The following is a 13,439-nucleotide window of genomic DNA, read 5'->3' as shown; positions in this document are numbered from 1 at the left end:
CACTTCCTGCCATGGTTCAAGAAGAAGAACCGTGTATTTCACAGCAAGATCATTTTTTTGCATGATAATGCACCATCTCATGCTGCACATAAAACATCTGCATCTCTGGCTGATATGGGCATAAAAGGGGACAAACTTATGGTGTGACACCCATGCTCCCCTGACCTCTACCCCATTCAGAACCTTTGGAGCATCATTAAAAGGAGTGTCTATGATGGCGGGAGGCAGTTCACATCTAAGCAACAGCTCTGGGAGGGTATTCTGTCCTCATGCAAAACAATTGAAGCAGAAACCATCCAAAACCTGACAAATTCAATGGACGAGAGAGTTCAGAAGCTCCTTTCGAACAAGGGGTCCTATGTGAAAATGTAACATCACCTAGAATAAAGTTTTGAGTTGAAAACTGTTTGATTTCAGTTTCTAACAACCTGCTAATGCTTATAATTTCAAAAATGACCATTTTTTTGGTCTTTATTAAAATGAAAAGGTTGATCGAAAAGTTTGGGGGATCTAAGAGTGTGGCAACCCAGTAGTCATGATTACTTCGAATTCTGACAATATGAGGGTCATGCTGCAGGTAGTGCAGCAAGAAGGCACTTATGTGTCTTGCGCATCTCGGAGCCCCAAAATTATTTTCCGGGCTAGATGCAGCTAAAAATTATTTTTAATTTTAAATCTGGTGGAGCTTATTATAGATGGCCTAATAGGATCAGTGCTGCACACTGCTACAAAGCCCAAATTATTTTCCAGTCAAGATACAGATAAACATGACTAGTAATTTGAAAGCTTAAAACGTTTGGTAGGGTGATTTTAACCAATCATCAAGCTTTTACTCTCCCCAGGATGACACAGGGGTAGAAAAGTCGTTTCGGATCCATGATTTGTTCATCTTTATGAACGTGAGTCTGTCTACATTATCAGTGGAGAGCCGCGTGCGCTTATCTGTCAGCACACCACCAGCAGCGCTGAACACACGTTCAGACAGAACGCTGGCTGCGGGGCATGACAAGATCTCCAAGGCGTAAGTGGCTAGCTCCGGCCATTTATCCAGATTGGAAGCCCAAAAAGAGCAAGGGTCCAGTGACACAGTCGTGGCTTCAATGTTTACTTGGAGATACTCCTGTACCATCGTCTCTAGGCGTTGACTATGTGTCAGACTTCTTGTCTCCTGTGGCCTTGCAAAGGATGGGCTAAAAAAGTGGTGAAATGATTCCGCAAAATTGATGTTACCAGCAGATACTGTGGTTCTGTTACGGTTTGAGTGCTGAACACTTGACGGTCCCACGGTTGGCAAGTTGGAACTGTGAGATTCACTACGTGCACCACTGGTATTTTGTGGAAAAGCACATGTAAGATTCTGCAACAGTCTCTGCTGATACTCCTGCATGCGTGCATCCCTTTCTATGGCAGGAATAATTTCTGCAAATTTACTTTTGTACCGGGGATCTAACAGTGTGGCAACCCAGTAGTCAGGATTATTTCTAATTCTCACAATTCGAGGGTCATGTTGCAGGTAGTGCAGCAAGAAGGCACTCATGTGTGTTGCGCATCCAGGAGCACCAAGTCCCTGTTGTGTTGGTGGCGAGGTAACAATCATGCTTCCTTCCTCTGTCCTCTCCCCCCAACCTCGCACAACAGAAATGTGATCAAGGTCTCCCTCATCTGATGAGTCTTCCATCAGTTCGTCCTCCACTTCTTCCTGGGCTCCTGCACCTTCCTCACTAGTTTGGCTGCTAAAATGCGCCCTGGTAAAACCATCTCCCCCACCCTCACATGCCTGCCGCCTTGGTGCTGCCGACCTTCTGGACCTTGCAGATGTTAGCCCTTCCGCATACAACTCCTCCTCCTCTACTTCCTCCACCTCCTCTTGTGCCACCACCTGACTCCGAATTCTGTTTAACATGTGCTCCAGCATGTAAATCACCGGAATAGTCATGCTGATAATGGCATCGTCAGCACTAAACATCTTCGTCGCCATTTCAAAACTGTGCAGAAGGGTGCATAGGTCCCTGATCTGAGACCACTCCTCCAGCGTGATTTGCCCCACCTCTGAATCTCGTTGGCCCAGGCTATACGTCAGAACGTATTGCACCAGGGCTTGTCGGTGCTGCCACAGTCGCTGCAACATGTGCAGAGTTGAATTCCACCGGGTAGGCACATCGCATTTTAGCCGGTGAAGTGGCAGGCCCAACGAATTCTGTAGAGATGTAAGTCGCTGAGCTGCGGGATGCGAACGGCGGAAGTGAGCACACAGCGACCGTGCCCTCTGCAGAAGGCCATCTAGTCTGGGATAGTGGGCTAAAAATTGCTGGACAACCAGGTTCAACACGTGAGCCATACAAGGCACGTGTGTGACATTGCCCCGGCGAAGGGCCGCACCCAGGTTTGCAGCATTGTCGCACACGGCCTTCCCTGGTTTCAGGTCCAGTGGAGACAACCATTCATGAAATTGGTTCTCCAGAGCTGACCACAACTCCTCAGCTGTGTGACTCACATTTCCCAGACATTTCAATGTAAAAACCGCCTGATGACGTTGAGCCCTACTGCCAGCATAGTAAGGGGGTGTGCAGGATCCCTTCTGCGCAGTTAGAAAGCTTGTGGCATGACCAGACAGGCTTTGGGTGCAGGTGGAAGACCGAGAGGAGGTTGAGGAGGCAGAAGCAGTGGAGGAACTTTGACATAAAGAGGATTGACGCACAACTCGTGGGGACGGCAAGACTTGGACAGCAGCCCCTTGTCCTGCTGTCACCATAGTTACCAAGTGCCCAGTCAGCGACATGTAACGCCCCTGTCCATGCCTACTCGTCCAAGTGTCTGTGGTGAAATGCACCCTGTCACACACAGAGTTTCTCAAAGAAGCGGTGATGTTGTGTGCGACATGCTGGTGGAGCGCAGGCACACCTTTCTTTGAGAAGTAGTGCCGACTGGGCATCTGGTACTGGGGCACTGCGACGGACATAAGGTCTCGAAAATCCTCTGTGTCCACCAGGCGGAAAGGCAGCATTTCTGTAGCCAAGAGCTTGCAGATGGTGAAATTCAACCTCTTAGCTTTCTCAATGGTCTTTTACTTGTCCACATCTGAGGGACCGAGGGCTGGCTATTGTGCTTAGACGGGGTTGATAAGGGTGTCCCCGGCAAACTGCCGGTCTGTGAGGAAGATGCAGGCGGACATGTTAGGTTGCCTTCATCCAAAGGTGGTGCTATCGATGTCGGACAGCGCTCAACACCAGCTGGTGTTACCACCTCCAAAGAAAATGATGACCTGCCAATCACGCTGGCTGTTGCGGGTAAAGAGGTGGCAGGTCTGCGCCCCAAAACAGGTGTGACTGCTGTCCCCCCAGTCACAGAGGATGAAGAGGCCGCGGATGCACAAGATATGGCAGACGGTGGTTGGCCCGGCCGGCTAGGCCGCATTGTAGCACACTGAGCTTCCCACTGCAACTTATGCTTCATGTCCATGTGCCGGTTCATGCATGAAGTACTCAAACTATGTATTTTTTGGCCTCTACTTAGCTTTTGCTGACAAATGTTACAGATAACACGAGTTGGGTCATCTTTATCGATCTGAAAAAATGCCCAGGCTATGCAAGGCTTAGCACCCATGCGACCTGAAGAGCCACCACGACTTGTGGTGAGAGGCAGAGTTGTGTTTGAGGATGCAGTTGTTGACGTGCTTCCAGTACTACGTCTCTGTCTAGGAAGGCGCAACCTGACCTCGTCGTCACTAGCATCTTCCTCCACCTCCTCTGCTGACCTCATCTCTTGGCTGACTGTGGGTTGACAGTAAGTGGGATCTCCGACCTCATCATCATCACCCTGTGCGTTATCACACCCGTCGTCCTCAGAGCCAACCTGTTCCTGCCCTGACAAAAAACTAAAGTTGTCGCTCCAATCAGGTATTTGAGTCTTATCATCGTCTTCCTCATTGTCTCCACCAACAGGAGTTACAGTTTGGGAATGAGGGTCTACATTATGGTCAGAACCTTCTGCGTCTGGTCCTGGATCCGACTCATAAAGATTCTGGGCATCAGTGCAGATCATTTCCTCGTCTGGATTCACAGAAGCGCTGGAGTCGACCTCTGATTCCCAGGCTATAGTATGAGTAAACAGCTCTGCAGACTCAACCATCTGTTCTACCTCATACTCAGACGGGCAGCTGGAGATTTGGGAGCTGTGAGGAAGCAAGTGCGATTTGGGTGACACCTTTGAGGACTGGAGTATTTGTGATGTTGAAGTTGATGTGGAGGAGAGCCCACTTAAAGGAGCACTTGATATCCGTTGAAGCACCTGCTGTTTTTGTGCCTCATCTGGAATTTGTAGCGATTGGCGTGGCCGTAAGAAAGGGATCTTATCACATTGTCCGCTAAAAGAAGTAGACATTTTAGTTTGGCTGGAAGATGGTCTTTCTTCTGCAGATGTTACTGTTGCTTTAACACCTACCCCACGGACACAACCTTTTTTCCCCTTCCCAACACGCCTATTCCCCTTTCCACCAGCAGCAGGCCTTTTTCCACTCATTTTGGTGGTTAACTAATTCACAACTCTGGAGTTGTTTGCACAAAAAAACAATGGATGGTAACCGAGCAGAGCTGAGTGGCCAAACTGTGGTATTAGGCCAAAACTATTGGCTGGGTTAGATGCAGAAAAAAATTATTTTGAATTTGCAACCTGATGGAGGTCAGTATAGATGGACTAATAGAGAAAGTCCGACACACTACTAGAAGGCCAAATATTTTTTCAGAGGTAGATGCAGAAAAAAATATATTCCGTTTGCAACCTGATGGAGGTCAGTATAGATGGATTAATAGAACAAGACCCACACACAGCTAGAAGCCCAATATTTTTTCAGAGGTAGATGCAGAAAAAACTATATTCAGTTTGCAACCTGATGGAGGTCAGTATAGATGGACTAATAGAACAAGTCCCACACACTGCTAGAAGCCCAAATATTTTTTCAGAGGTACTGTAGATGCAGATAAAAATTAGTTTTAATTTGCAACCTGATGGAGGTCAGTATAGATGGACTAATAGAGAAAGTCCGACACACTACTAGAAGGCCAAATATTTTTTCAGAGGTAGATGCAGAAAAAAATATATTCAGTTTGCAACCTGATGGAGGTCAGTATAGATGGATTAATAGAACAAGACCCACACACAGCTAGAAGCCCAATATTTTTTCAGAGGTAGATGCAGAAAAAAATATATTCAGTTTGCAACCTGATGGAGGTCAGTATAGATGGACTAATAGAACAAGTCCCACACACTGCTAGAAGCCCAAATATTTTTTCAGAGGTACTGTAGATGCAGATAAAAATTAGTTTTAATTTGCAACCTGATGGAGGTCAGTATAGATGGACTAATAGAGAAAGTCCGACACACTACTAGAAGGCCAAATATTTTTTCAGAGGTAGATGCAGAAAAAAATATATTCAGTTTGTAACCTGATGGAGGTCAGTATAGATGGATTAATAGAACAAGACCCACACACAGCTAGAAGCCCAATATTTTTTCAGAGGTAGATGCAGAAAAAACTATATTCAGTTTGCAACCTGATGGAGGTCAGTATAGATGGACTAATAGAACAAGTCCCACACACTGCTAGAAGCCCAAATATTTTTTCAGAGGTACTGTAGATGCAGATAAAAATTAGTTTTAATTTGCAACCTGATGGAGGTCAGTATAGATGGACTAATAGAGAAAGTCCGACACACTACTAGAAGGCCAAATATTTTTTCAGAGGTAGATGCAGAAAAAAATATATTCAGTTTGCAACCTGATGGAGGTCAGTATAGATGGACTAATACAACAAGTCCCACACACAGCTAGAAGCCCAAATATTTTTTCAGAGGTACTGTAGATGCAGATAAAAATTAGTTTTAATTTGCAACCTGATGGAGGTCAGTATAGATGGACTAATAGAGAAAGTCCGACACACTACTAGAAGGCCAAATATTTTTTCAGAGCTAGATGCAGAAAAAAATTATATTCAGTTTGCAACCTGATGGAGGTCAGTATAGATGGATTAATAGAACAAGACCCACACACAGCTAGAAGCCCAATATTTTTTCAGAGGTAGATGCAGAAAAAAATATATTCAGTTTGCAACCTGATGGAGGTCAGTATAGATGGACTAATAGAACAAGTCCCACACACTGCTAGAAGCCCAAATATTTTTTCAGAGGTACTGTAGATGCAGATAAAAATTAGTTTTAATTTGCAACCTGATGGAGGTCAGTATAGATGGACTAATAGAGAAAGTCCGACACACTACTAGAAGGCCAAATATTTTTTCAGAGGTAATAGAATGATGCTATGCCCAAAAGATTTTACTTCACTAGGTGCAGTAAAAAAATTGGTATTCTATACACAGGTGGTATATCTTGCAACACAGATAGGCTACTCCACTGACTAACACACTCTGCAATAGGCCAAAAAGGATTAGCTTTGCTAGATTCAGCCAAATGCTGTGAAAAAATCTTGCACAGCACTGGCACAGACCTGCCTGGCAAAAACTGATAGGAACTCATGTAACCTAGTCCTGAAAAGGACTGCAATTACAATTAGTCTTTACTCCCACAACCGATCTATTTAAGAGCACAGACCTCCCTGATAAAAGTCGTAGGAAATGCTGTAACCTAGTCCTTAAAAGGACTGCAATCACAACTATTCCCTACTCCCAAGCTATCTGTATATTTGTGCGAAAATTGGCTTGAAATTAACAAGGTATAGCGCACACAGCAACAGCGGTGCCGTCTAACACGCAGCTGCAGCAGTGAGAAAATGGTGGCGACGGGGAAAATGGCTTGGTCTTATAGGGCAAGGACATGTGACATACACTGCCAATGACACATGCCCTTGCTTGTGTGAAAAAAAGCACTTCGCTCCGTGTGTGCGCTGCTGATAGGCTGACAGATTGCACCTCCCCACTGTAAATGCGGGAAAGAGAAAAAAAAATGGAGATCTTCATTGTTCCTGCAGAGATCCATCCCCTGCCCCTCCCCCCACCCCGCTGTACACTCAAACTGCGTATTAACATTAATTTTCATCATTACTGAGAAAAAATCCAGTTATGATTTTGGTGCACGAACAGTTATCGAACATAACCTCGAACAGCCAAATTTTTCTCAAATTGTTCGTGTTCGCCGAACGGCTCGAACACCGCCCAAAACAGCTCGAATTTGAGATTGGCGAACAGTTCGAGTAGACCAACGCTCATCTCTAATCATAATGCACAATTCCATCTATTATGGAGGTAGAATGGGTCCCCTTACCTCTTGGGCCCCTGTGCAGCTGCACAGGTTATGACGCGCCCCCTGGGCCTGTGCTGTGCAGGGGGATACCCGGAGCCGGATCGCTGGGGGTTGTAGTCCTCGGTGACCCGGTCCGTGCCCAGGGCGGTCAAACCAGTGGCAGTCTATTGGTGTTATAATAAGTGTCCGACTACGCCACCCGTGGATTGCGGTCAGTGGGGACCGCCGCTGCGCTGCAGACCGCTGAGGCTGATGTAGTTTGCACAGCCGAGTATGGGATAACTCCCCACGGGAGAAGTATTGCCTCAGGGCAGCTAATGTGAATGATGGGAGTGATGGTGTGAGCGTCCCAGTAGTAATGGTGCTGGTGCGGCAAGGAATCACAGAGACGTGTGGTGCAGTTCAGGGTCTTTACTGATGGTATAAAGCAGACCCTCCCGGGAGTACTGGTTAGTAGTAGGGGCCTGGTCTGGTCAGTCTGTGAGCAAGCAGGATCTCCCCTGGCCAGGTGGAGTTGTAGGCCTCCCCGACTATCTGCACTCTTTCCTGGCTACCTTGCTCTATGCGGGTAGAAGTAGCCCACGTTCCTGAGTATACCGTGTGGTGCTCACCCGTATGGCCGGTGACTTGGGGCCTTCCGTCAGCCTTCGCTTCACGATGGCGGTGCTGGTCCCTTGCTTGTGACCGTGCCTTCGGGTTTCTAAGGCCAGAGGACATGGAATCCCCTGCCGGTTGGATTCTGCTGCTGGACCTGGATGTCCCCACAGCCTCGGACTCCGTGTCCGGGTTTAGTGTCTTCAGCCAAGGCGAGCTTTCTAGCTTCCAGCCTCTGGCACTTGCTCCTGCTCCTACAGAGCTCCTGTTGTCACTTTCCCTTTCCAGGCTCTGACTCACCTAATCCCGCCCCAGACCCAGTTTATAAGGGCAGATTCCTCCCCTCCCAGGTCTGGGTGGGCCGTGTTGCATGCTTAGGGCTCCTGACCAGAGAAACCTCCCACTTGCTCTCAGACATAATATCTCTATTACTGTGGTAACCAGACCCCTGGGGTGCCACATTCCCCCCTAGTGAATTTTAGTACTCCGGGACTAAACACATTTTTTAAAGAAACATAAATACAGGGTATAACAATAACATATTTACAAGAAGCTTTAGTTCTTTAAAGGTCACGGCGTGTCCGCAACCGGGTGTCCATATCACCCAAGGTGAAGCTTTAAGCGAAGTAGGGGACCTGTCCAAAGCAAACCCCTTGCGTTGTCCTTGGGCGTGGCTGCAAGGCTGGAGCTAGCTACTTTGGGCCGCAAGTAGGCCACGCCAGACAGGTTTTCTCTTCCACGGCCGTCTTCACAAGAGGCACCAAGGTGCAACTATCTACAAAGTTGTTCCGGTTATCCAGTGTCCATAACCTGTTAGTCCATAGAAATCTGCAGGGTAACTGAGAAACATAATTAATAACAGGCAACAAACATAAACCATAAACAGTAAAACAGATAAATTCACAGTGCATTACTTTAGATTTTCCAGCGAGCGGGCATCTGACCTCTAGTGACTCTAGTGGACCTACGGAGCTCACTAACTGGTCCTACACTACAGGGTGTAGGAGGTTTTATGGGCAAGCTGGGCAGCTGTCTGCGCACTCTTTGGCTCACTAGGGGCACGGCAGGCTCACTACTAGCAGAGGGTTGATTCTCCTGTGCTGCTGGTGTGGATTCTTCTGCCTCCTGGGCCGGCTGCTCTTCCAGCTCTACCTGGTCTTCTGTAGGCACTTGAGGGGCTGGCTGGAGAAAGGTGAGGACGGGCACCACGATAGCGTTGTTTACTTGTTTCCAGGACCGCGGAAAGTCTCCGAGTACGGTGGTGATCATTTCCTCCTTTTCCTCTACGGGTTGAGGGTCTTCCTGATCTTCATCCGTGCTTTGCAACTTCTCGGGGCACTTTTTCAGGTGGTCTCTGGAGACAGTGGCTGTGGTCTCTCCTCCATCCTTGCTGATGACGTACACCTTTGGATTATTGTGGCTTGAGGGCAGTACGGTGTACGGGTCCTTTTCCCACTGGTCGTCCAACTTATGGAGCCGCCTTTTTCTTTTCAAGACCTGCTCTCCAGGGGAACAGCGGGAGCATGTTGGTTATAAGTCCTCTCCTGCCTTTCTCTTGATTGGAAGAGACTTCGCTTGACGCTCTCCTGTACTTTCCGGTACTGCTGCTGCCGTTCTGTATCCCAGTCTGCTTCTGGCGAGGTGTCCTCGGGTATCAGGACTCCCATATCCAGGTCAACAGGCAGCTTACCAGGTCTTGCTCGCATTAGGTAAGCCGGGGTACAGTTGGTGGAACCTACCGGGATGTGGTTATACAGGTCCACCAGATCGGGCAGTTTCTCAAACCACAGACTGCGTTCTTCCAGGGGCAATGTTTTTAGCAGATCTATCACCACCTGGTTCATCTTCTCGCAGAGTCCATTGGTTTGCGGGTGATAGGGCGTTGTTCTTATCTTCTTGCAGCCATACAGGTTGCAGAACTCCTGGAAGACCTCCGCTTCGAAGGCTGGTCATTGGTCCGTCAGCAATTGGTCCGGGTACCCGTGTGGGCGGCAGAAGTGCAGCTGGAAGGCTCTGGCTGCTGTCTGAGCCGTCAGGTCTTTGACAGGGACCACCACCAGGAACCGGGAGTAGTGATCCACGATGGTTAGGGCGTAGACATACCCGCTTCTGCTTGGAGCCAGTTTACCATGGTCCAGAGCGACGAGTTCCAGCGGCTGCCTGGTGATGATGGGCTGCAGGGGAGTCCTCTGGCTGGCACGGTCCCTTCTTCTTAGATTGCACGGGCCACAGTCTCTACACCACCTCTCAATGGCTCCTCTCATGCCTATCCAGTAGAACCGTTCACCCAGCAGGAACTCCAGCTTCTTCCATCCGAAGTGCCCTGCCCCATTGTGGTAGGCCTCCAGCACCATAGCTGCGTCCCGTCTCGGTACCACCACCTGCCAGATCAGTTCATGTGTCCGGGAATTGACCATTCTGCGGCACAACTTCTCCTTGTAGAGAAACAGTCTGCTCTTTTCCGTCCACAGTTGCTTGGTCTCTTCCGGACCATCTGGGTCCAGGCGGGCGTCAGCCTGGGTCAGCATCTCCTTCACCAGACGGACTGCAGGGTCACTGTCTTGCGTCTCCGCCCAGTTGTAGTGGGGTAAGGGGTTGAACGTAGCTGTTCGCTGGCCCCTCACACGGTGGGAATACTGGGTAATCCCATGACGGTGAAACGCAGGGAGTTCGATCTCTTCCAATTCTTCTGGATCCTCCCCTTCGTCCGGTAGGTTTGGCATCCTGGACAGGGCGTCCGCGTTGGTATTGGAGCGTCCTGCCCGGTACTTGATCGTGAACTCAAAATTGGACAGGCGGGCCATCCATCTCTGCTCCAGGGCACCCCGTCTTGCAGTGTCCAGGTGTGTCAACGGGTTGTTGTCCGTGTACACGGTAAACCTGGAAGAGGCAAGGTAATGCTTGAAACGTTCGGTTACTGCCCACACCACTGCCAGGAACTCTAGCTTGAACGAGCTGTAATTCTCAGGGTTTCTTTCCGTGGGTCGCAGTTTTCGGCTGGCGTAAGCAATTACCCGTTCTCTCCCCTGCTGGATCTGGGACAGTACGGCTCCTAGCCCGATGTTGCTTGCGTCCGTGTAGAGGATAAAGGGCTGGCTGTAATCAGGGTACGCCAGGATTTCATCCCCCGTGATGGCCATCTTCAGCTGGCGGAAGGACTCCTCTTCCAGCTTTTCCCATTTGAAGGGTGGCTTCTGGTTTTTGGCCTTCCTGGACTGGCCTATCAGAAGGTCCTGCATAGGAGCTGCCTTCTTGGTAAAACCGGGAATGAATCTTCGGTAGTAGCCTACCAACCCGAGGAACTGCCGCACTTCCTTTATGCTGGATGGTCTTGGCCAGTCCTTAATCACGGTGATCTTGTCAGGGTCGGGGGCTACTCCGTCAGCACTCACCACATGTCCCAGGTACTGTACCTTTGGCTTCAGTAGATGGCACTTTGAGGGTTTTACCTTTAGGCCATAGTTTGCCAGGGCTTCAAACACTTCTGCCAGGTGTTCCAGATGGTCCTCATAGGTCTTGGAATAGACGATGACATCGTCCAGGTATAATAGGACCGTCTCGAAGTTCCGGTGTCCCAGACAGCATTCCATCAACCGTTGGAAGGTTCCTGGTGCGTTGCAGAGCCCGAACGGCATACAGTTAAATTCGCTGAGTCCCATCGGGGTGGTGAATGCGGTCTTCTCCCGGTCCGCCTCTGCTACAGGAACCTGCCAGTACCCGCTAGTGAGATCCAAAGTAGAGAAGAAGTTAGCAGATTTTAATGCAGCTAAGGACTCTTCTATCCTTGGTAACGGGTACGCATCTTTGTGTGTGATACGGTTGACCTTCCTGTAGTCTACACACATTCTCATGGTGTTGTCCTTCTTTTTCACTAAGACTAGTGGAGCTGCCCAGGGGCTACAGCTGTCCCTAATTACCCCAGCCTCCTTCATGTCTTTTAGCATCCCCTTGGCGTGTTGATAGTGTGCAGGAAGTACGGGTCGATATCTCTCCTTTATGGGAGGATGGTCTCCCGTGGGGATGTGATGTTCTACCCCCTTTACTCGCCCGAAGTCTAGCGGGTGTTTACTAAACACTCTCTCGTACTCCTGAACCACCCGATAGACTCCCTGTTTTTGGTGTGAGGGAGTGGAGTCAGTACCCAAATGCAGTTGCTGACACCAGTCCTCCATTGGTTTCTTAGAGCCGTTACCTTCCTCTGGTTGAGATGGAGGCAAGGGTTCCACGGCCTGTACAGAGTTCTGGTTGATGGTGAACAATTTGGCTAGCGTGGCATACCGGGGCAGGTATACTTCTCTCTCCCCAATATTGATGATGCGGACGGGCACCCTCCCATATCTCTATTACTGTGGTAACCAGACCCCTGGGGTGCCACATTCCCCCCTAGTGAATTTTAGTACTCCGGGACTAAACACATTTTTTAAAGAAACATAAATACAGGGTATAACAATAACATATTTACAAGAAGCTTTAGTTCTTTAAAGGTCACGGCGTGTCCGCAACCGGGTGTCCATATCACCCAAGGTGAAGCTTTAAGCGAAGTAGGGGACCTGTCCAAAGCAAACCCCTTGCGTTGTCCTTGGGCGTGGCTGCAAGGCTGGAGCTAGCTACTTTGGGCCGCAAGTAGGCCACGCCAGACAGGTTTTCTCTTCCACGGCCGTCTTCACAAGAGGCACCAAGGTGCAACTATCTACAAAGTTGTTCCGGTTATCCAGTGTCCATAACCTGGTACATCGACCACCCCCCGTGCTGTCAAAATGGTGGGCCTACTGTCTGAGTAGACGGGTTCTACCATTGCTTGGTAGTCTCTACCTCTTAGACCAATAGCTGCCCGGCACCAAATCATCATCTCACTTTTTGGGGGCATGGCAATAGGGAACGGGTCACACATTCTCACGCTACCTATCTCACCACCAGATAGTTCCACCTGTTGCCGCTTCATCAGTGCCCGGATCTCTTTTTGGAGCACACGCTGCTGGCTGGAACTGGCGTTCTTGGCAACCTGCTGCAAAATAAGAATCACCTCTGCAAGACAGTTTTCGATTACATTAGTACCTAGGGTTATTTTTGGGTGACTCTCGCGACGGTCAATGTCCACAATGATAAGTCCTTGTGCCGGCAGTTCAACTTTACCGACCTTGATGGTCACCTCTTTAAATCCTATCTGTGGCACGGGCTGACCATTGCTGGCTATAATGCTCAGGTCGTCATCTGGGTAGCGGGTTATGTCCGAGTCATTCCAGTACTGCTTGAAGAGCACGTACGGGATGGTGGTGACCTGTGACCCGGTGTCTAGTAGGGCACTCATAGGAATGCCATCCAGTACCACAGGCAAGACCGGACGTCCCCCTACGTATTTGTCACGCCAGTTCGATGGGCCTGATGATTTTAAGCCTGGGGGTTGGCCCTCTACCCCAGGTTGTGCCCGTTTAAATGACAGTACCTTGCCATATGTCCGGGTTGATTGCAGCAGATGGGTTGTCCGTCCTCGTTGTATCTGTCGCTGGGTCTTCCTCTGGCCGGTGGGGTCCTCCTCAGTCGGCGCCATGGGACGTCCTCCAGTCCGGATGCCAGCTGGATCTTTTCTGGAGAAGA

The sequence above is a fragment of the Phyllobates terribilis genome, unplaced genomic scaffold (assembly GCF_046119375.1).
Source record: "Phyllobates terribilis strain yellow unplaced genomic scaffold, ASM4611937v1 Scaffold_3__8_contigs__length_932513732, whole genome shotgun sequence".
NCBI classification, from domain to species: Eukaryota; Metazoa; Chordata; class Amphibia; order Anura; family Dendrobatidae; genus Phyllobates; species Phyllobates terribilis.
Note: the sequence above shows the minus strand (reverse complement) of the source record.